General features: G+C 46.7%; 1 protein-coding gene and 1 long non-coding RNA gene across 5 annotated transcripts in view; one reads left to right on the top strand and one right to left on the bottom strand.

The window, feature by feature from the left end:
- Positions 1-12,195, top strand: part of LOC146854853 (uncharacterized) — a 271,373-nt gene extending 259,178 nt beyond the window's left edge. Inside the window, exon 5 of the long non-coding RNA XR_014981234.1 lies at positions 6,797-12,195. This is a non-coding gene — a long non-coding RNA (uncharacterized LOC146854853). The remainder of the gene's footprint in view (positions 1-6,796) is intronic.
- The window catches only part of ADIPOR2 (adiponectin receptor 2), a 542,630-nt gene that overhangs the window by 133,290 nt on the left and 384,078 nt on the right, over positions 1-25,262 (bottom strand). The window lies entirely within an intron of this gene.

Below are 25,262 nucleotides of genomic sequence, written 5' to 3' on the forward strand. Positions count from 1 at the left end.
AGTTCTCTGTTGACCAGTTTCTCTGGACTTTGGCAGCGAAGGGGAGGAGCGAGATGGGCCGGTAGTTTTTGAGGTCAGTGGGGTCCGCGGTTGGCTTCTTGAATAGGGGCCTGACCTTTGCACGTTTCCAGACGTCCGGGAAGGTGCCTGTTTTGAAGGTGATGTTGATGGTGCGTTTCAGTTCAGGGGAGATGACAGCCACGGCTCTGTGGAGATATGAGGAGGGCAGGGGTCGGTGCCCCCCCCCCCCCCCTCCCCAGTGGATGCCTTTCATGGTTGAGGCAGTGTCTTTGGTCGTGAGAGGTGTCCAGGTGGAGATGGTTGGTTGGCTGTTATCCTTGGTGGGCGGAGGGTGAGGCTGTGGTGTCTGGAGGACGGTCCGTGAAGTTGTCGTAGAGGCTTTTGATCTTGTGGTGGAAGAATGTTGCAAGCTTGTTGCAGAGGCCCTGGGAAGGGGTGAATTCCTGGATGACGCTGAAGAGTTCCTTGGAATTGGTGGAGTTGGCGAGGATTTTGTTGTGGATGAAGTTCTTTTTGGTGGTTCTGATTTGGTTGTGGAAGTCCGTCATGGCGTCCTTGTAGGTGGCGTAGTTTTCATCTGTCTTGGTGTTTCTCCAGTTCTTCTCCAGGCGTCTGCAGGTGCACCTGGTGTCCTGGAGGGCGGTGGTGAACCAGGCGGCTTTCCTGGGGCGTTGCTTATCGGGGTTGCGTAGTGGGGCGAGCTCGTCTGTGCAGTTGGAGATCCAGGTGTGCAATTCTCTGGCTGCGCTACTGGCGTCTGCAGTCCAGGTGTGGCTGTCCCGGGTGAGGGTGGAGTTGCTAGTCAGTGACTTTGCTCTAGTTCCTTCGCGATGGGCGTGGCATAGGTTTGGGTGCCCTTGGTTTGTCGATGGTGAAGTGTACGCAGTGGTGGTCGGTCCATGGTGGTTGCGTTATGTGGCTGAACTGGATGCTGTTTCCTGTGGCGAAGATGGGGTAGAGGGTATGTCCTGCTCGATGGGTCGGTGTGGTGACGAGCTGTTTGAGTCCAATGCTGGTGAGGTTGTCACGGAGGGTGGCGGAGTTGGGGTCGTTGGGGTTGTCGAGGTGGAAGTTCAGGTCTCTGATGAGTATGTAGTTTGTTGATGCGATGGCGTGAGGTGCGATGAAGTCGGTGATGGTGGTGGCAAAGGGTGCCCGGGGGGGGGGTCTGTAGACGAGGGTTCCTCGGAGTGTGGCGTTGGGGGTGATCTGGATCTTGAAGTGCAGGTGTTCGGCAGTGGGGAACGTTTTGCTGGAGGTAGTGAGCCAGAAGGTGCTTTTGTGGGCGATGGCTAGGCCCCCTCCCGGGTGGTTGGGGCGGTCCTTCCTTTGGATCTTGTATCCGTCCGGGATGGCGATATTGATGTCGGGGACAGAGGAGGAATTGGTCCAAGTCTTCGTGAAGAAGGCGATGTCGGGTGTGTTGCTCTGTGTAACTCTCTTGACGCTAGAGTGTGAATAGTATTCCCTAGACCTCAGATCCGTTCAAAAAAGCACAACGCTCTATAGCACAAAACAAGCTACTAGGTGCAGAAGCGTCTGGACAGTAGACAAGGTGTCAACACGTGCCCAACCAGCATTAAGCCAGCATCAAGACTCCAGTTTGAGAGACTTCATGGTGAAAATGTCAACAAATCTTATAAAAAACAAGGACTATATAGTAGCTACATGTACAAGTCAGCCAGAAAAAACAGAGGCCAAGTCTTTTTTATTTCAGCCAGGCCTCTTAGGTAGAACAACACGAGGTCACTGTATAACTAATGACATCACTGCTCAAAGGTCATTCAGTGTGCCAGTAACGGGAAAGAATAGGTGATGTCTCTGCATGATACGAATCCTAGGGAATGCTGGACTCTATCTGCCATCATTTAAGTCCCTGGCCGTTGAACTTTTGAGCATTTAATGAAAGTGTTACACGAGAGACCGCCCTAACCCCCACCCCGCCCAATACAGATGTACAAGTCTCACTATTTCTTGTACTGAGAAGTGGGAACATGATCGTCAGTGCTGAGCTTAACGCGCATCCATGGATCAGAGCCTGAAGTTACAGTAACACGAACTGGTGTTTCTAATGAGGCAGCGACATGAGTGGAAGCAGAGGTCACGAATATCAACACATGGAAAGCGAAATGAAGGTCGGGTGCCAATGATTTCTAGATCAGATGTGGGGGGCCAAACAGGGCTGCGGCAGCTCCTGGCATGATCCAACACCGGGACTTTCCGTCTTCTCCTGAAGGTAACGCAGTTGAGCACTAAAAGTTGAAATGATTTTCAGATACAGGAAAAAGAGTGTGAATAGCTGTCCTTAAAAATATAAAAGAAAACGCGAATGATGATGGAACAAAAGGTGTTCCCGCCTTTTTACTACATAAAATGAAATGCATTTGAAAACGAGTGCATTTAGTAATTAGCTGGAATCCCACTTACGTGAAAAGCTTTAATAAAACTCTTTGATAGGCATTTTAGCTTCATTCAATGCCACAGCATCATCTGCATCTCAAACCCGCAATAATGGCTACATCCGTATCAGTAATCTCAATATGGTAGAGTCTCGTTGCAACTTTTCTGCCCCAAGCCACCTTAGTAGATCCAGGAAGCCAGATTCGTAGTACTCTACCCACCTCCACAAACAAGTTCATGTTTCTGCAGACAACATCATGGCAGACTTGTTTTCCTAGTACCGATCATCAGTCCAGAAAAGCCTCCACTGTGAGAGTGAGGGAGCCTGGCAGCGGTTACCTACCCTCTATGTCAGGGCTATGTCCCTTTTGGCCATCATGAACCCCAACCCCACAAACAACTTTATGAACCTTTTGGTGTTTACCTTAGCTAGGAAATTCAACAAGGTCACTCGTGGAATATTCTGAGGACATTTTAATCAGTCAGTCAGTCAATAAGTCTTTATTCGATTCACATCATAAAAGACATACTTCACATATTAAAACAATTCATATACAATGCAATTCATTTTACAATACAAAATAAGACTCATAAACCTTTAAAATATTGCATAAAACAGTAGATTTAAAATGATCGCAACATGATAAAAAATACAATAAAGTGCAATTAGGGACACGCCAGTTAACCCAAAGTCCATAATATGATGCTCATTAATAGCAACTAACAACACAAATCACGACTTAAGTTTCCTAGCCCTAAGGATCCATGCCCAACTAATAAATTTGGCAACACCAATTACTACAGGTTTTGAAGTATCTGTTTTCAATATTCTGCTAGCAACCTGTGCAGAACGAGTGCTCATTAGTCTGCAGACCGGTCGAAGCCAAACATGTCTAGGGAGTTGGTAGATTGGGCAACAAAAAAGGAAGTGATCCGTGGTTTCAATCTTGTCTGCACAAAAGGGGCATTTGTCACTACCAAGAGGACTCCAACTTTTGGTGAGTCCTCGCAGTGGTAGGGCGCCCACTCTAAACTGGTGATACAGTTTACGATCAAAAAGCTTCAAAATAGTATCCCAGTAGCTTTCATAAACAGACTCGTCCTTAAAAACTAGGAAGGTGACAGTCATCGTGGCGCCTATGAGGGAAGCACATCTCCTGTTCTTAATGAAACTCCAGTATGCATCCTTGAGGACCTTTTTTGACGGGAAGAGCTCTGTATCTGGGTTAGCCCATAGGTCACGCATCCCGAGATCAATCAACAGGGTTTTGATACTAGACAGCCAGGGTATCCTGTGCGACCCCTCCAACCCTTTGATCTCCAAAAGGGCTTTTGCGTAGATAGTTAGTTCAGGACATTTTAATCATTTTTCACAGGGTGATAACGGAAATAAAAACCGGTGGTGTTAAGGATACAAGGTAACTGGCATACTGAAAGTGGAGTAAAGGGGGACAACAGTGACAATGTTTCGGCATTAGCAGCCAACTACTGCACGTGATGTCAATACTTGAGCATACGGTGCTAAACCACTGGAAACGCAGGTCATCAATTTTAGTGTCTTTAAAAGAGAACTCAGTCCGACCCCGCACCAAATGCAGCAGCATCTTCGCTCCTCAGGAAGGCAAAGACACGTAAATGCACAGAAAGCTGTTGCCGCCATTGGTCTCTAGACTGCAGCTGTGCAATATTCCGCATACAAATTACATGCGAAATTTCAGAAAATCCCACATTAGCTCAAGTTCTTTCCCCATTCAAAATTCTGGAACAGCCTATTGGCAGGAAGTTAAAATAATCAACAACCAGTACCAATGCACTTTCATAGGCTCATGTTTCTTTTTTCTTCTCCTGTCCTATACATTTAGGATTAAATGTGATCTGTTTTATTCACAAAATGAAAAAGGCTGGGGAAAAAAATGCAACCATATAGCTCGATGGGTGAAAGCAATAAAGAGATGGATGTATCCTAACGTGATCCAGCAAGTGCAGGTTACAAGACTGTTGAGAAGTCTACGCCTCATGTAACCCTCTCACTCATTTACATTTATTGTATTTACAGTTTTATATAGCGCTAGCGAGACCCGAAGGTATCAGAGCGCTTTACAAGTAGTGTGCATAGGATAATTCGAAATATATGTGAGGATACGACTAGCGTCAAACGTAGTCATCGAGAAGTAAAAGCAGAAAATATTAAAAATAGTGGAAACACACAAAGTACAATAATACAGCAACAAGGTAATGAGGTTACACAATACAGCCAAAAGGTAATGACATTAGTGTCTAAGTGGGACTGACAGGATTTACTACTACAAGCTAGTTGCAACACAACCCTCTGAAGACTCCCACACAACACCAAACATTAAATAAATGGTTCACTATATATCAAACAATCTAAAACCGTCCAGAACAAAGTCTGAGGCATAATGAGGGGTCAAGTTCATGTTCGCAAGATGTAGGGCTGAGAGAGGGATATGTACTGCTATATTGCTCGAGAGATCTCTGATCCTACTGTTGAAAGTTACACTGTGTTCTGCTCAGTCCTCCTTTAACAGATACTATTGAGCAGTTGTTGGGTCATAGCGCAGACATCACAAACCATCTCCCCAGTCTCCCTACCCCAGAGCACCTCCATCCTCGAAGCTGTTTTTGGAGCATTTAACAAGGACCCTTCAGTGCCATCCTTCCCCAGCCAAATTGTCAAGAAGGCAGTGGTAATCCTAACCACCTGCTACCGTTACAGGCCAGTGCCATTAGACCTCTGCTCCCCTTCCAAGATGTGCTCCCAGATCCTCTATAAGGGCCACACACCAAGTGAAAGACTACCTTTGAGCATCATCTTTCTCATTGAGAAGTAACCAGCAACATCTTTCATAGGGTGAGAGGAGAAATGTGCAGACACAGAATCTGGGTGTATAAGTAAGGGAATATAGCTAACGTTCGACTATTGGCTACGGATGGGGAAAAAAGACATTATTTGATTCAATTTTGACCGTTCACGTCAACGCATTTGTGCAATTAAATAGTACAAAAAACATGCACATAATGATACAGACCATATTTATAGGACCTTTCCCTGGAATGGTTGTAACTTGGAAAGAGAAAAAGTGGGGGATGGATTAGGCATCAGTGGGCGCTCGTACTTTTTTGGAGCAACCCCAGTAGTGAGTTTATTAAATAGGTTATAAGTATTTAGGTGAAAAAAATATGTTTGCATTAATAGAACTAAGGAAAATACATTTAGAAGGTCTAGAAACACGTTGTTTTTCCTTCTGAATGTGTTTTCTTTAGTGCTATTTTAAATTGTAATCATACCGAGTTTCTAGGTGTGGTGACACCTATTTTAAGTCAAACACAAGGTTTTCACCTAAATACTTATAGCCTATATAATAATTTCACACCATCTTCTATAATGTTTACTACACGAGAAATTGTAAAGCAAGTATCGATTTACCTGGGTGCATTGCGCTCACTTGTCTCGGATACCGGCATATTAAAATGACCATATTGTCTGGTCTTAAGATTAATGTAGCCAAATTCAATGAAGGAGGGGTTGGTGCAGAATTTGACACTGGGGCCTCTTTAGAAAGCCTCTTGTGTGGTTTTGTGGGCATTTGCAACAAGTCGGAGTAGTACTACTGTCTTGGCCAATCTGGAGCTATCTTAAATTTCACAATAACTATTGGTATGAATGGGATCGATGGAATAGCGTAGCGCAATGGCCTCGACTATTCGATCAAAATGGCATTCCTTAGGGTTCCCAGTTCTTGAAGTCTGGATGAGAAGTCTCAATGTTTTGCTTTATTTTGCCACAAATAGATCTAGTGAAGTAGTTACCTATTCTTGGTAAATATATTTTAGAACATTGTCCTCCAATATCTATTTGTGAGACTTTTCATAGTGTCAGCTGAGAAAGTCTGCCTTGACATTAATTTTTCATGGAATGTAAATGGCTGACAAGCTAAAATGTTTGAAAAGAACTTAATTCCAGAACCACTGAGCTTGAATTGACAGAGGTCTTGACCTGGTGCATCCATTCCTGTTTATCTAATGGATGGTGGTGGTGTTTTTCTGTCAATGTCTGAATGGTACATGATACCTTTATATATGGGATTACGGTTTTGAGAGCTACTGAACAGCAATGAGCTCTAGGTAATTTATGTGGAACGATTTTTCTCTTTTTGACCACAGTCCCTGAATTGTTAAGTTTTGCAGATGAGCCCCCCCAACCCGTACGGGAATCATCCGTTATTAATGTTTGGGAGAGAAGTTGTTTCTGAACGGGAACCCCACTAACAAATTCTGCCTCTTGCACCACCATAAGAGGAATTCCCTTGCTGTTAAGGTCAGAGTTAATCTGTCTTCCTGTTTTCTTTTTCAGACCACTGGTCCTCGATGCATGACCGGAGAAGTCTCATAAGCAACCTTGCACTGGGAGCAATGTTTACATAAGAGGTCATCAATCCCAGAAGTGAGGTTATCTTTCTTGCAGTTGGATGAGGAGTTGACCTAAGAACATGACATTTGTCCTGGATAGAAGGAAGTTTCTCCTCCGAAGGAAACACTCTTGCCTTTATGGTTTCCAATGCCGCCCCTACATAGGACAGCCTTTCAACTGGCGTGGATATCGATTTTTGGTTGTTCAGTAGTCTCACTGTCATTTTATAATCTTTTTTCATCTTCTATGGACTGTGAGTCTTCAATAGCCAATCTTCCAAGTAAGGATAGAAGAATATTAATTTTCTTCCTAGGTGAGCCACTATCACAGCATTGTCTTTTGGAAACGTGTATTGTGCAGACTTGAGGCAGAACAGAAATACTGTGCATTGATAATGCTTGCTTCCTACTTGGAACCAAAAACATTTTCTCCGGGCGCAAACTAAAGGGATCTGGCAATATGCATTTAGTAGGTCAATTTCTTGAGTATACAGTGCTGGTGCTTTGCAGGTCGTTTATGTGACAACGGGGGGAGGAATGAATTTGAAATACAGAAAATATCTCCAATCTACAATACCTAGCACCCATTTATCTTTTGTGATCTGAGTCCACTCTGCGTTTGCAAGGATACTGCTCTGCCCCTGGAGTGAGTTACAGAAAAAGGGGTATTAGATTGTCTATGCCTTGTATCAGAAAATTCTGTTCCTTGAGCAGACGGAAATCTCACATGGATTGCCTTCGGGTTTGATGATCAGCATGACTTTTTTTTTTTTAATCTCTTTTATTAGATTTAGCACTTTTGTCTGTTGTAACATGTTTACATGATGTCACATTAATTACAAATGCGGAAAATAACATGTCAACAGTTCAACTGAACATTCATGGAGTACTGGCATATAGTTAACGACTCAGTCTCTGTGGCTGGAGTTTCAATTGCCATAATATCAACTATAGAGTTGGGAACATTTGCTCGCATAACTATTATTTGCTGTTCATTTCTTATTGCATTTACAGATCAGTGCTTGTAGGTATGTGTACAGCCAACTTCAAATTATGGCAGAATTCTTACGGTGTTAGTGAATAGCAGAAAAGAGTAAAACAAACCTTAATGAAAAGAAACATTAACTCTCCCGCAACCCCCCTCCACCTCTCTATGTACATACTTGTGTCTAGCTGATCTGTTAGCACTTGAACCCCCTGAGCCCGGTTGTGACACATTGTTTAGTGCGGAATACGACAGGCATTTATTGACTAGTGAGGGAACATGTGCACTTACTACGCCTGGGCTCGTGTGCGTCCCGCGCGAGACTCGGTCCGTGGGGTCCCCCGACTCCTCGTCTGTGTGTTGTTGTAGTTCAGCTAAACATGTGTTCCAGTATGCGGCTATGGGGACTTGTATTAGACCCAAAGTTTCCTCTCGCCTGATAGCAATACTTTCTGCTTTAGCCCACAAAAGCATGGAATGCCGCCATGCCTGCGCATGCTGTGGTTCTGCTGCTTTCCATCTTTTCGTTAGTAGTATCTTAGCCACTACTATTGCTAAGTATGAAAACCTGTTAGTCACTTAAGTGGCCGCTGTTCTCCGGAACTTGTGTAGCAGGTATACTGGCCAGGCAAATGGTACCTGTGCATGCGTGCAGCTGGCTGGCTCCTGCGGTCCAATATGCACCTATATGGGGGCAACTCCACAGCATGTGTATCATGTCGGCTCCCACCTCATTACATCTGGGGCACGCCGCATCTGCTCTATTAAAATATCTGTTGATGTTGGCGGGTGTGATGTAGGCCCTGTGCATTATGTACAGTTGTATTTGTCTGAATCGCATGTTTCTGGGTATGTGTGTTGGGCTTTCTAACGTCTGTGCCCACTCTGTCAGTAAGTGGGCGTCCCAGGTCTGTCTGCCATTTTTGGCGGAGGGGGTTCAAGCCAATCGCGGCATGAACTCTGAATGACACTGCGAACCAACGTATAAGGTGGCTTCCACATCTCATGACGTGTAGGTATTGCATCACAAGCTGTGTCGGCAATTCTCTAGCCATGTCACCCCACTTGATTATTAGTGTGGCTATCAGTGAGCAATGTGTAAGAAACTGTCCTGGTGGAAACCCCTCTTCCTCTACCAGGGTCATGTACGATATAAGCTCTCCTTCTCGATATAGGTCCCCTAGAGTTTGGACGCCTTTCTCCTGCTATATCTCGGTTGCTTGCACTGTCGGTACTACTTGGCCACTAGGGGAGCCCACCAGTGGTATGGTTGGCGCATAGCGGGTCACGGCCCGTGTGATATATAAACTTCTGCAGAAACATTTGTACGCCACGACTATCAACAATGGTTTAGGTGTTTTCGCCTTGGCACTGGGATGAAAGAGTCCTATGATTTGATTCAATGTACATGGAGGCGGTGTAGTTGCTGTATCTGAGAGGTGTCTATCAGCCAGCCACCGGGCTATCCGCTGCAGTTGAGGAACTAAATAGTAGTGCTCAAAGCAGGGTGCAGCTAAGCCCCCCTGAACCGTGGGTAAGTAAAGCTTTTGCAGCTGCATTCTGTGTCGTGCCTTGCCCCACATGAAGTCTCGGATTTTTCTCTCCAGAGTTGCAAAGAAGGAGGCTGGGATATACAGAGGCAAGTTCGCAAAATAATATGGAAGCCGTGGGAGGACAACCATTTTGGCTAGTGCTACTCTTCCGATTACGATGAGTGGAAGTGTGCCCCAGAACTGCATTTGCAATCCGATGGCCGTCATCGCCCTCCCCAGGTTCCCATCAAGTAGATCCTGTGGCTGCCGGTAGATCCGGATGCCTAAGAATTGAAAGACGCCCTCTTTCCACTGCACTTCTCTGCCATTAATGGTGAGGCCTGGGTCGCAACATCCTTCATTAAATGCATATAAGCTGGACTTTCCAACATTGACCTGGAGTCCAGAGATGGCAGCGAAATTCTGTAGCAGGGTTGCTAACTGGTTAGGGACCTTTTCTATATCCCTGATATATACCAAGAGATCGTCAGCATAGAGACACCTGGTGTATTGCATCTCCTAGGGGTATACCGTCTCCCATTGTGTCACGTAGGCCTCTGCTAGTGGCTCTATTGCAAGTGCGAAAAGGAGTGGGGAAAAAGGACACCACTGCCTGGTACCTCTTCGCACTGGGATGTCTTCTGATAGGTAAGGTCCTAGCCTTACCCTGACGGTGGGGCCGATGTACAACAGACTGATGAGCTGCAAGAACCCCGGGCCCAGATCATACTTCTGCAACACCGCTGCCAGGTCGTCCCATTCTAGGGAATCAAAGCAAAGGCCTTTTCCAGGTCGAGAATGAGGCAACCTGCTCTTGGCCAGTGTTGCTTGGCGTCTGTCGCTACCCTGAAAAAGCGTCTCAGGTTAAGGGAAGTGCTCCTGGATGGTACGAAACCATTTTCGTCAGTACGGACCAACGAGGGGACTACTGGCGCCAATCGCTCCGCTAATACCATTGCTAGTATTTTATAGTTCATGTTTAGTAGGGTGAGGGGCCTATAAGAGCCAAGTTCCACAGAATCCCTGTCTGGCTTTAGAAGGGATACCAGGTATGCCTCTCGCATTGAGGGAGGTAATCATCGCTCTTCCAAAGCTGCGGTGTACAGGGCCAGTAGGCGCGGCGCAAGCAGATCTCTGTACGCCTTATAAAATTCCGCCGGCAGGCCGTCGGGCCCGGGTGCTTTCCCGGAGGCTAGTGTTTTAATGGCCTCACCTATCTCTTCCAGCGAGAGCTGTTCATTCAGTGCCTCCCGATGCTCGTCCGTGGGTGTGGGTAGTTGTATGGAATGAAGAAATTCCTCCAACCACTGTCTATCTCCCTGCTCACGAGTTCCATAGAGCTGCGTATAGTGCTGCGTCAGTGCTTGGTGTATTTCATGTTGGGTGTAGAACATCTGCCCCGTGTCTGTGCGTATGGCGCCGATGGGAGCACGGGTGTATTCTTGTTTGATCAGCCATGCGAGGAGCTGGCCAGCCCGATCCGCTGAGGCATGTGTGCGGGTCGTATGCGCTGTATAGTTGTGACATTTCAGGCGCTCCAGTAGTTCACTATGTTCAGCTCGCAACTGTTTTAAGTGTCGCAGGTCCTTACCGCATCCCTCGCCCTCTCGTTCCTGATGCAGCAGCTGGGATTCTATTTTCGTAAGGGAGGTGGATAGGTGTTTGCGAATATTCCATGTGGCTCCCATACAGTGCCCCCTAATCGTCGACTTAAAGGCTTCCTATTCTATTGCTACGTTGCTCGCTGTGCCCTCATTCAGCTCAAAATATGTGTGCGTTGTCGTTTCTAGTGAGGAGCGAAACTCTGAGTCTTCCAGCGCGCCAGTCTGTAGGCGCCATGTCGCTTTTGGGGGTCGGCTTGCCTCCCATCCAAGTTGCATCCCTAGCGGGTTATGATCGCAGTGGGTCCAACCTAAGTAGTCTGCCCTCTTGATTAGCGGGAGCAATGAGGATGAGCCTACGATCCTGTTGAGGTGTACATGTAACCCATGGACCGCCAATGTAGCCCTTATTTAGGCATTGTCCATGCAAACCAAATACAGGCATGGTCTCCTACATCCGTTCATCCACGTCACAATGAGTTCTTGGAAAACCAGACACTTAAGCCTTTAGGAATTTCCCTTGCTTGGATATTGATTTCGCAAAGAACTCATTTAGTATGCATGAACATCTATTCCTTAGGGGTTCATTCATGACGTTCCGATGCCCGACTTTTACGCCAATACAGGCATTCCTAAACACCTTCAAGGTATAAATATACCTGCACTTGCCCTGGCAAACCACGTTTCCGGTACAGTCCAGCTCGACTGCCTACTTGCGGTTCGCCAGGCAAGTTCGGAAGGAGATAGAGTTCCAGCCTGATGCACTGACCAGACGCGGTCATTCTCCTCGCAGAGAATCCAGCTTTAGTGTTTCTGACTCCCCTTGTGGGGTGTTAGATATCGAGTCCCGGAAAGAGATTCCAACCTCGCACATTCTAAGTTATAGAGCAGACTAGAACTTAGAGAAACTTTTGGCAACTCTTGGCAAAACTATAGCTAGCTATACTATAGAAAACAGCACCTACTTCTTACCTCGTACAACACTTAGGTTAGGTACACTGGGGTAGAACTATTTAGAAGCATCGGATGAGTATTCACATTTTAGCCTATGTTATTTATGTATGTATTTTAATATATGTCATAGCTACAAACCATGCTGTTGCAGTATTATTTTATCTCACTGCTAACTCTGTACATATTGTACTTCACAGCCTGTCTTACGATTGTAGCAGTTCATATCTCTTGCATGAGAAATAAGACTGTTCAATAACCCCTTTTATTGAAACGCCAGTCTCTCTATTTCTGGTCAACTCCGTAGAAACGAAGCATGCACGATTGACTGAGTGAAACTGTTATCTATGGTTTCCACGGTTCTGAAATTGTTCCGACTCTAAGGGAAACAAAGTTGTCATGTTATGCGGTTGTCAGTTTCTAGCGACCTCTGAGTTAGCTGGCACACACAAGTAATTAAGTTTAATGTACTCGATAGAGACATACTGACCTCAGTCCTACGTCAAATCTATAGTGTATATTATTCCAATGCGCACAGACTATTAGGGATATAGGAACTACACTACATGGCGCCCAATGTTTGGTAAGGCACTAATTTAACGCTAGATACTGGAGAAACGCAGTCATGCTTTTCTCAGAGACCCCTCATAATACTCCATAAGACGTCTGGAGTCAGTAGGGATAATATCCGCCATAGCTGAGGAGGACAAAAATCCTATGTATTTGCTGTTTGGTTTGTTCAACGTTGAAGGATACCATGTTCCAAAATATTGTGCACCTTATCTTTGTTCCCTTGAAACTTGCTCTGAAACGTTCATTAAACAATGACCGAAAACGGCACAAACACCGATATTGGTGGAGCTGCGGCTGACCAAGTCACATCAGCTTTTAATCGTACAGGTTTTCAAGAAACCGACGATGATGCTATAATCATCCATCCAAATGTAAGGAGAGCCATCACTCTAAAACTTATAAAACATGGCCTAACAACAAGAGGTGGTAGAGCAGTTTTTGTGAGGCACATGAATCTCACCAGGCAGAGGTATTCTATTCATGGATAGTATTCCCAGAATCAAATCCATTAACACACTTGTTTCACTTCTACAATATATTCCTTTCGAGGATATTGAAATTCCACTCACATACCAGGATCATGAGCTCTGGTTTAAAGGTGCCCTAAAACATTACAATCACATTACCAGGCTCGGTCCAATAGGTAGACCAGGATCAACATGGCCGATTTTAGCTGGCTACACACCTGACCCTGAAATAGAATCAATGTCGGACGAGGAATTACTTAATAACATACAAAAGCTCATAGAAATATACAGTTAAACCACAACTGTCTGAAAGTCCTGATAAGGTCTTTCCTAAAAAAACACCTACCTTTTCTAAAAAGAAGTGGGAAAATAATAAACAACATTCAAAAGAGAAAGATTCTCAATCCCGAGGTAAGTCTCCACAGAAAGGAGGTACAACCTCAGGAATAGGGATAATTTGAGAAAACCTGACAAATATCAAGATACTGATACACACTCCTCTCATACCTTTCGGATATCATCACAGACATCCGAAAGAAGAGGACGGTCAGAGAACAAAGAAGAACGCGTAAAGTCCAAAGACGATCAACACGTTCAGAAAAACAAACAAAAACCTCAATTCTCCAAGAAGAAGGTACCCGGTCTGAAGATCAGACATGCCGAGGATTCTGAGAACGCAACTCAAGAACGGAGAATGGGCTCAGACAATGTTGGACAGTGCAGCAGAAGTTACAGTAGCTTGAAAGAACCTGAAGGGGCTTCTGGAGACAGTGGGCATGAATGTGGACATTCAAGTTGAAACTGCAGACACCAGGGTTAGTTCCCCGCATAGGTTATATGAAATAACAATCCGGATGGAGGGAGACATACCAAGAAAAGTGAAAGCACTCTTTTGGGAGCATATTTCAAGGGGTTATGATATACTTCTAGCAGAACGAGACTGGCCACCAGAATTTGTCAGGGAGTGCCCACATGGCGAAGACATCATTATGCCAGCCTTCTCCAACTATGTGCCAATACATTTAAAATATACTTATGCAAGGAAATGGGCAGTGGCCCAAGCCCCAGCATTATACAAGAATCATGTAGGATGGGATGAGGACTCACCTCACCACAAAATCCAGTTAAAAAAAAATCCACCAACTGCACAAAGGCAGTACCCAGTTAAGCAAGAAGCTAAAAAACAAGTCAGGGAGATCTTAGATCAACTTGATTACCAGGTGGTGATTGAAACATGCACCTCATCAATGAACAATCCTTTGGTTCCTGTTTCCAAACCAGACAATACATATCGTCTAGTTTTGGATTACAGACACCTAAACTCATGTTGTAAAACATTTGCAGTGCAAAATGCACACAGTACAGCATTAATGAATAACATTGTGCGTAAAAAGAACAAAACCACATTAGACATTTCAAATGGTTTCTTTTGTCAAAATATTGCTCCTGAAAGCAGATATTTGACCGTTTTCTCAATAAAGGGGACCCAGTGTCAATTTTGTCGACTCCCACAGGGGTTCAAGAACAGCCCGGGGTTATTCTCAGCAAGAGTAACAGAGTTACTACAAATTTATAATGACGAGGCATTGTCATATGTCGATGATATGTATCTGACAGACGATGACCTGGACAGACAGTTGAACAGGGTGAACACCATTATATTGGGTTTCGCCTCTGAGGGTTACAAATTCAACTTTAAAAAGTCCAGAATTGCCCATCTCAACGTCCTTTTCCTTGGATATGAACTTTCAAGTGAAGGCAAAAGTCTGGCAGCCAACTTTTTAGAAAGGTGTGCGCTGCTCCACCCTCCAAAAACGCTGAAGAACTTACAGTCGATTCTAAGTTTCCTGAATTTTGGAAGAACATACTTTCTAAACTACGCAGAGAGGGTTAAACCTCTCTACGAATTAATCAAACCTGATTTCAAAGACACAACTTGGACACAAGGACACACAGAAATTCTGCGTTCACTTCAAACAGACATGTTCGCAACTAAACACTTGCAAACACACGTAAACGTACGCAACTTAGTGATCCGAATCATTCCGGGTCAATGCGGATTCACCTACTTAACTTTTAACAAAGGTGAAAAAGTACCAATTGCATACAAATCACATTTGTATACGCAAGCAGAAATGAAATTCACTTCTACAGAAAAGATTGACAGCAGCTCAAACCGCTGTAGCAAAAGAAAGAGCCCTAGCACAGGGGAAACGCATAATGGTCATGACTCCTGTACCAGCCTTAGAGGCAGTTACTAAAGAACAAGTTACTTACCTTCGGTAACGATGTATCTGTAAGAAACATTAGTTAGTTAGATTCCTCACCTTAGAATATCCCCAGGCGTCAGACTGGATCCGGAAGATTTTTTCGTCAGCAATACCCCTTGCGCGTCGCTAGGCGTCGTCTGCGGCTCCGCGTTCGTCGGCGGCGTCGTGCGCCGGGATGACGTCGTCGGAGTACTTAGACGCTGTCCTCGCGCGCTGACGTCAGTTCTTGTACATAGCTTTCCGCGCCAGGAACGCAGAGCCATGCAAGAGACCAACACTGGTGCCAAAAATAAAATCTAGGGGCCTGAAAAGGATAACCTTAACCCTAGATGTCAGTTCGCAGAACGGGGAGGATGGGTGGGTCGGTGAGGAATCTAACTAACTAATGTTTCTTACAGATACATCGTTACCGAAGGTAAGTAACTTGTTCATCTGAAAGAAACACGTTAGTTAGATTCCTCACCTTAGAATAGATACCCAAGCAATACCCTCCCCGGTGGTGGGTCTACGAACCAAGATCACACCAGAAAGTCCTGGAGGACAGAATGGCCAAAGAAGCCATCCCTCCGGACTTGGCTGTCAAGGTAATAATGCCTGGCAAACGTGTGTAGCGAAGCCCACGTTGCCGCCTGACAGATGTCCTGCAAAGGGACACCCCGTCCCAAAGCAGTAGTAGCCGCTGTGGCCCGAGTAGAATGGGCGCGCAGCCCAACAGGAGGGTCCTTTTTTGCCAAGGAATAACAAATTTTGATGCACAAAACGACCCACCGAGAGATGGTCCGTTTGTGCACAGCTTTCCCCTTCTTAGCACCCACGAATCCAACGAAAAGTTGGTCGTCCACCCGGAACTGCTTTGTGCGGTCCAAATAAAAGGAGAGCGCACGTTTTGGGTCCAGACGGTGGAGCCTCTCTTCCTCTTTGGTAGGATGCGGAGGCGGAAAGAAGGTGGGCAAGGTGACAGACTGCCCAAGATGAAAGGGGGTCACCACTTTCGGAAGAAAGGAGGGACGAGGCCGAAGGACAACCTTGTCCGGATGAACAGAGAGAAAAGGAGGCTTTGATGATAAAGCCTGGAGCTCACTCACCTGTCTAGCCGAGGTGATGGCTTCCAGAAAAGCAGTCTTAAGCGTCAGCAGACGAAGAGGACAATTATGAAGAGGCTCAAAGGGAGCGCACATTAGAAATGGGAGAACAAGATTCAAGTCCCACTGAGGCATTACAAAAGGGACAGGAGGGAACGTGTGAGTAATGCCTTTTAGAAAGCGTGTAACTACAGGGGACTTGAAAAGATAAGGCTGATCAGGAAGCCGCAAGAAGGCAGAGATGGCAGCAAAATAACCTTTCAAGGTGCCCAAGGCAGAGCCCTGCCGGGCCAAAGAAAGAAGAAAGAGGAGAACCTCAGAAAGAGGGGCGGAAAGGGGATCCACAGCCTTGCACTATGCCACAAATTTGTTCCACCGGCAGGCGTATACCGTCTTTGTGGAGGGACGCCTGGCTGCCAGAATGATATCACAGACTTCAGAAGGCAAGTCAAATGGCATCAACTGCCGCCGCTCAATCTCCACGCATGGAGGTGGAGGCTGGACAGGTTCGGGTGGAGGACCGTCCCCTGCTGCTGCGACAGAAGATCCTCCCGAAGGGGCAGACGTATCGGAGGATCGGTCAACATACTGAGTAGCTCGGGATACCAGTACCTTCGTGCCCAGTCCGGAGCCACCAAGATGACTTGGGCCCGGTCGCGCCTGATCTTCTTCAGCACTCTAGGCAGAAGTGGTATAGGCGGAAAGGCGTACAACAGACCGCAACTCCACTCGTGACGAAAAGCGTCGCCGAGCGAGTGCCGCCTTGGAAATTCCAACGCGCAGAACCGCTGACATTGCGCGTTCTCTTCGGTGGCGAATAGATCTAACCAAGGCTCTCCCCACTGCTGAAAGAGACCTTGCGCCACTTCGGAGTTCAGACGCCATTCGTGATCCATCATGCACCGGCGGCTGAGTTCGTCTGCTCTGGCGTTCAGAGAGCCCGCCAGATGTTGAACCACCAGGATGATGCCCTGGTGTTCCAGCCATGTCCAGAACGCAGAGCCTCCTGACAAAGGGTCCACGACCCCACCCCGCCCTGTTTGTTGCAATACCACATGGCGGTGGTGTTGTCCGTGAACACCTGCACGACACTTCCCCTGACAGATGGAAGGAAGGCAGGCTTTCAGTGCAAGTCGGATCGCTCTCAACTCCAACAGGTTGATGAGGAGACGAGACTCCGCCGGAGACCAGAGGCCTCTGATCTCCGCCTCTCCCATATGGCCACCCCATCCCAGGAGGGACGCATCCGTCACTACGACATGCTCCGGTTGGGGAAGGGAGAGGCTCTTGCCCGTGACCCAATCGCGGTCCGTGAGCCACCACTGCAACTGCTGCGCAGTGCCCTCCGAGATCAAGACATGGTCGGACAGGTTGCTGTGATGCTGGGCCCACTGAAACTTCAGGTCCCACTGCAGAGCCCGCATGCGCCGCCTGGCGTGATGCACTAGTAGGATGCAGGAGGCCATCAGCCCCAGAAGCCGCAACACTAGCCTGACCGAAACCCAGGATAGAGGCCGAAAGATGGGAATCAGGGCCTGTATATCCCGGACCCGCTGTTCCGGAGGATAAGCCCGGAACTGCGCCGAATCGAGAACCGCTCCGATGAAAAGGAGCTTCTGAGAGGGACTCAGGTGTGACTTCGGCACGTTGATGGAAAACCCCAGCAAATGCAGGAGATCCGCCGTAGTCTGGAGGTGGGAGACGACTGCCTGGGGCGAGCCCGCCTTCAACAACCAGTCGTCGAGATAGGGGAAGACTGGAACCCCTGATCTGCGCAGATGAGCTGCGACCACCGCCATCACTTTCGTGAACACCCGAGGGGCACTGGTGAGGCCGAAGGGAAGCACGGTGAACTGAAAGTGCTCCTGGCCCACCGTGAACCGCAGGTAACGCCGGTGGGCCGGCAGGACGGGGATGTGGAAATAAGCGTCCTGCAAGTCCAACGCTACCATCCAGTCTCCAGGGTCTAGGGCAGCAAGAACCTGAGCCAAAGTTAACATTTTGAACCGTTCCTTCCGAAGGAAGGCATTGACGTTCCGGAGGTCCAAGATAGGGCGTAGGCCCCCCTTGCCCTTCTTGGGAACCAGAAAGTAGTGGGAATAACAACCACGACCTACTTCTGGGCTCGGAACGCGCTCGACGGCCTCTTTGGCCAAGAGGGCCGAAACTTCCTCTCGCAGAAGATTCAAATGATCCTCCGAGATACGGTGGTGCTGCGGTGGCATGGCTGGAGGGGTCGTCTCGAAGGGGAGGGAGTAGCCCCTTCGGACGATCTGCAGCACCCACCTGTCCGAAGTGACGGTTCGCCAGTGGAGCAGGTGATGGCGAACTCTGCCGCCCACTGGCGAGGAATGGGCCGGAAAGCTCGGACTAGGAAGGCTTGGAGGCGGATGCTGCCGGGGTGGATGTGGGCTGACCGCGTCGTCCTCCAGAACCGCCTCGGCGGAAACCACGTCCGCGACCGCGCGCAGGTTGGTTCTGCGGCTGGTGGCTAGGCGGACGTGAGGAGGCACCCCTTCCTTGGCCACGAAAGGGGCGAAAGGCGGAAGTTTGCGACCGCGGGGCCGAGAGGCCCAAGGACTTGGCCGTAGCCCGGGAGTACTTAAAGCGATTCAGCGCACTGTCCGCTTTCTCACCAAAAAGGCGAGTGCCATCAAAGGGCATGTCCATGAGAGTGCTCTGGACATCCCCCGAAAAGGACGTGGACCACATCCAGGCGTGACGTCTAAGCGCCACCGTGGTAGAAATCGCCCTACCCAGCGAGTCCGTAGTGTCAAGCCCACATCGGATTGCATGGCGTGCTGCGTCCCTCCCATCGGCCAGAGCCTGGGTAAGTCGTGTCTGGGTCTCCTCCGGGCACAGGGGCAGCACGTCCTCCACCGTATCCACAGAGAGTGGGAATAACGGTCCAAAAGACAGGCAGTGTTCAAGGACTGCAGACCCAAACTAAGGGAGGAGAACAGCTTTTTGCCAAACTGTTCCAGTCTCTTGGAATCCCGGTCCGGCGGAGCGGTCGGGAAGGAGGATTGGGAGGTAGAAGCCTGGATAACCAGGCTCTCGGGGGTGGGGTGTTGGGACAGAAAACTGGGGTCGCCCGGAGCAGGGCGGTGGCGCCTGGCGACGTTCCTGTCCACAGGAGGAACTGTGGAGGGCTTGGACCAGGTGCCCTGCAGAACGGAGTGCTTCGACTTACCCGAAGACTTGGAGCCAGACGAGCGATGATGACGTCGGCTGCGGCTTCGCGACCGATCCTTGCACCTCCTCCTGGACCGGGATCGAGAGGGGCGCGGAGCCGAGTGGCGAATCTCGAGGAGCTTACGGGACCGCTCCCGTCTAGCCTTCGAGGTCAGGGCCTTGCAGTCCGAACACGACTCCGCGTCGTGGTCGAGGCCCAAACAGTAAAGGCACCGGCGGTGATGATCCGTGACCGACATCAAGCGGTTACAGTCAGCACAGGCTTTGAAACCAGGCATCCTACCGGCACCGGAGTCGAGACAAGATCAAAAAGGATCAAAAAACTTAGTCAAAAAAGACTAAAAGGGGTAGCTCTCCCGGATCTGCGCTTACTGGCGCGGAAAAAAGAAGAACTGACGTCAGCGCGCGAGGGCGGCGTCTAAGTACTCCGACGACGTCATCCCGGCGCACGACGTCGACGACGGACGCGAAGCCGCAGACGACGCCTAGCGACGCGCAAGGGGTATTGCTGACGAAAAAATCTTCCGGATCCAGTCTGACGCCTGGGGAAATTCTAAGGTGAGGAATCTAACTAACGTGTTTCTTTCAGATGCTAGCATTCCGAATGCAAAAGCTTTACATCCGAGATGGATACAATGGGTTAATTCTCTTGCTGCAAGTGATATTGAATATGTTTTTGATCCTTATTTGAAAACACAAGCATTCCTGCAATACGAACACGAATGTCCTCTGCCTACTGAAATTCTCCCTCTTGGTCAGTACGAATTTATACTGACGGATCTGCACAACCTGCTACGTAGAGTAAACAAGCTTACAGTGCAGCATTCGCCATTGTTAAAGGTTGTATGCACGATGGCAAATTCAGACTAATGGTCACAAAAATGCTATCTCTAGGAGATTGTACAGCTCATCGAGCTGAACTACAAGCATTCAAGATGGCACTTGAAAACACGGATCACGAATTTCCCACACTCATAGTGTGCGATTCTTTTTAATGTGTTTAATCTTACAATTAATATTTACAGAATTGGCTTCAAAATGGTTTCAAGGATGCAAAAGGTGGCACAATCAAGCATAAAATGCTTTGGGAGCAAGTACTTCAGTTGCGAAACGGACTACAAAACACTCATGTGATACACACGTTAGTCATCAACGTGATGGCGTTCACGTTGAAGGGAATTCATTGGCTGATGAAGCCGCGAAAGGGGCTGTGCAAACGGCTTCCATAGCTGCCATCACTCGTTCAAAAATGAAAATTGACAGTGAAATAATGCTGGCTGTCAATGCTTCAAGCAAAGGCAGCGGTGCAGCGTTACCTAAAAAGATTCCACTAAAAATCCTCATATATAATTGATGCGAACAATGTTCCGTTTGCTCGAATCCCTGGAGTGGGGTATAGGGTAATACCAAACATGGAACATAGATTAGGACTAATCCTAGCAGCACATGAAAGGATCGCCTCTGCCCATGCAGGTGTTTCCGCCACAGTATCATTATTAAAACAGAGATACTGGTGGCCAGGCATTAGGAAACAGAGCAGGAATTATGTTTTGGAATGTGAAATATGCCAGAAGATGAAAGTCTCTACTGTGAAATGTCCCGCGCAGACGCCCCTGTTAATTTCAGATAAACCATTAGCATGTGTTTACCTGGACCACTGCGGTCCCTTACAAAAGGATGGTAACTATAAACATATCATGGTCGCAGTGGATTCGTGTTCTAGGTTCCTATGGATGTGGCCTCAGCGCTCGGCTGACGCTCGAACTGTTATAAAAGATTTGCGAGTCTTTATCGGCACATACGCAATTGGCACACTACATTCTAACCAGGGTCCTGCGTTTAGCTCTTGAGCTTACAAAGAAGACATGGCCAGTTTGGGCGTAGCATTGCGGTATTCCTCTCCATTCCATCCTGAGGGAAATTCTGTTGTGGAAAGAAATCCCGGGACATAAAGCAGTCTATAACAGCTAGGGTATTAGGTTCGGGTGATGGGTGGGTCAAACCCCTTTATGGGGTCCGGCGCGCACTTAACTTGTCAAGAAGTTCTCTAGGGGGTGTCACTCCATATGAAGTTCTATCTGGAACCAGAATGTTGGTACCAGACCTTGATATGCAAGGCACAGTGATGGAAAATAAGAAATTTGATATCAAATATCGTTTGGCTGTTTTACAGGACTTAAATGAACTAAGAACGAAACAAAGCAACGTGCTCCTGAAGCCAACCATCACTGAGGTAAAACCGGCCATCCCAGCAAGGCCTGTCTGGATCCCAAAGCTCGGTGATCTAGTCAGAGAAGAGATCGCGGACAAGTAGGAATTTGGGCCTTCTTACAGACAACCAGTACCTGTCCTAGCAATCCACGGATCAAGAACAGTACTTTTGCCGCCCCTTGCTGGTAAAAATGAGAAAAGATTTGTGTCCATCGACCTGATCAAACCACACTATGTGGCCGATACTAAGCAGTAGGCCAAGTGGACTCCGCCAATGTAGCAGACGCACTCCTCTAGCTACAATCCAAGAGGTTCAAACTGAGAGACTCATCACCTTTGAAGATTCTGCAGTGAGAAGTAAAGGACTAAGCAACAAAGCTATGGAACTTGTCCCTCTTGAACCCCAAATAACAGATTGTCCTGATACACATGTCCACAACGAAGTAACAAGTGATAAACTGGTTCCAGTGAATTCAACAAATCCTGATGCAATTTCAACCATTGACAGAACTGCCTCTGGCTATTTCATGAACTTTGATACGTTTTCTGAGGATCCCAGCGAACCTGAAATGACGCCAGCACAAAGAACTTTCAAAGAACAAGCAACAGATTTTTTTCATCTCCTGAAAAAGACTTACCTGGTTTCACCAGGGATTGAACTATGGATTGTTTTGGGAATATTCTTCTTTCTACTTTGGTTAGCTCTGGTATTAACTCTGGGTATGCTGATGAATGGAAGATATATTCAAATGGACACGACACAGCAAGTGAAAGAATGAACACAAAAAATCCCATCGTGAAGCAAGAGACTTGTCAGCAGTGAACATCACAGCTGTTCCTATACATGATGGTATAGTTTGGGACCAAATCAAATATTACATTTTTGGCCTGTCGAAGCTTTTGAAGATTCCACATTTATTTAAGATTTCATTAATTGACTTTATTACCTCTAGTACCTTTTCTGATGATTGGGACTTCGAGACTGTTGAGAACATGATGACTGACCTAGAGATGTCTACTGTATTCACATATCATGAATATTTAGAGGGTTCATCAGACTATGAACAAATGTATTGTTATAACCACTATGGTCATTGTTTCTTGCATAAATCTGCAACACCTAGAAATGTATTTATGTATAACCAATGGGAACATTGTCCTACACCTCCAAAGGGTAGTTCGAAAACTTTTGCAATTAAATTTCCATATTTTTCAGGCTACAATTTGTCTAATCCAGAAACGTTTTACTTTAAAAATGTGAACAAGACAGGAACAAAAAATATGTTAACAAATACGAAACAGATTTATTCTGCAGCCTTTATTGCCCGACTGTCTAGACAAGGTTTCGACTTTTGGAAAGACAACGTTAAGACAAAAGATTGGCAAGTACAGGGTCTTTGTTTAGAGCCTGTATCAACCCTGAACAAATTATGTTTTTGAATGACACTGTCCAGCAAACGTCTTGCCTTGGATTAGCCAGGATCAAAGACATGAACACACCGACTATAACTATACCTGCAAGCAATAGCACTACACGGGAGAGGTCGACGTACATTATATTTTGCATCACAAAAGATCAGATCCAGAATGGAAAAAATGGTTGCTCTGGCCCACAGACACGAATAACTGTCAAGATCGATCCCTGAACAAAACACAGGGGTTCACTATCAATAGGCCAGACCCACGCTATGTTCAAAGACAGCATCCAGGGGTAGTAACAACATACAGTGTAAGGAAACTATGCCTTGATTGACTACAGAAAGCTACACTGAAGAATGTAAAACAACACTTAACTTTATTTCAGGAAGGCGCAGACCTTAGGGAATTCTTGCTAGGACCAAGAAAACTGCGTCAAAAACGTTTCATATATGCCGGTATCTACGCTGCTTATAATGAAGCATGGAAGGTTACCCAAGCAGAGACTGCAGAATGAATATGAGAAATTGATCGTATTAATTTAGAGAAAACTCTCTCTGTAGTAGACAATGGGTTAACGACTGTCATCCAGAATATATTCATTGGACAGCATTGTGTCTTCTGTCATAGACATCATGGAAAATGACTTGGTCATGTTGCAACATGGTCAGTCTCAGCTATGATCTACCATGCTATTAGGCTGGACGCTACAAAACTTGCATGCAGGCTATGTGCCTTGGCGTTTAATCAATACTACGTCACTGTTTTCAGAATTCAATCTCACTGATAAACAGATCAGACTAGCACAAAGGGGAGCAGACTACACTCTGCTGAGCATTGAAAAACTGGAAAAATTACCATTCACGGTGGCAGAAAAACCAGCTACTGAGTGGATCATACATGGAAAAATTACTCTGCCTGTTACAACTTTCCATTTTCAATATTGCCTAAAACATAAACCAGTTGGCAAATATGAAAGGTTGGGTAAAGGATACATCAAGACATCCTGAGATTTACCTTACACATATAGATGTTGGAGTGGGGAACGTGAAGTGTTTCTTAGCGGTAAAAATTGAACACACACTAAGCGGTTCTCTCCTTTGTCAGGGTATTAACTTACACGGGGACTGTGATGGTTCCACTACAAACTTATCCTGTCACCTGCAAGGTTCACCGGCTGCAGTGATTAATCCAATTTTTGGCCAACTTTCTAATGGGAGTTACATTATGTTGAATGATCACAGCTGCTGTGGCATGTTGCCAGGTATTCCATATCTAGTTACGGTTACATCCAGGGTCACTTGCTGTATGCAAGTCTTGTTCCCACAAAAACACAGTCAGGGAGTCGCCTTTGTGGCCTTCACTGAACATCTCTTCTATACAAATTGATACTCTAAGCAGAATGAAAGCCATTCTTTTACAAAAACCAGTGCCACTGACCTCAGCCAGAGAAACCTATGATCTCCAAGTCTCAAGGACTCCTGCGGAGATATATACCCTTTTGCATACAAACTGCCCTGTACATTTCTCAGAAATGTTAGGTCGTATCTTAAACATGTCTGATACGAGCGGTATTATACATGTATTTAAGAACGTCTGTGCAGGACTGTTAGCAACTTTTCAAGCAGTCCTCAGAATATTTCCAAACTTCGTGCACTCTGTGTTTGGCGGACTGCCGCTCCTTTTAGCACTCGTTGCAGGGATCCTATTTTTGCTCCTACCGCTATGATATGGCAAGCTTCATCACCAGCGTCACTCCAGGTACCATAGAGAGAGCTCTTTGGAGATGAAGTGTCATGAGCGCATCGTCCAAATTTTGGGTTTATCTCGTCTACGAGAATTAAACACCACATGGTTTCTGTCATTCAGACAAATCTGGCAAGATTGCATCTTACCTGTTCTTCGCTGCCTGCTCTGTGGTGAAGAATGCATGCTAGACATCTGTTTAAAACTCCCATCGGTCATGCCTACGGATATCGATACTCTGCTGGACCCGGTAACGGCCCATGCTCTGTGTTGTCCCCAGCGGCTACCAATCCTGATGACAGCATTCATTGAGATCTCACAGACGCAAATTGCTACTGCTGAAGTACGAGAGGAAACAACAGGCACGCAGTTAACATCCGA

Source organism: Triturus cristatus, chromosome 4_1 (assembly GCF_964204655.1).
Source record: "Triturus cristatus chromosome 4_1, aTriCri1.1, whole genome shotgun sequence".
NCBI lineage: Eukaryota > Metazoa > Chordata > Amphibia > Caudata > Salamandridae > Triturus > Triturus cristatus.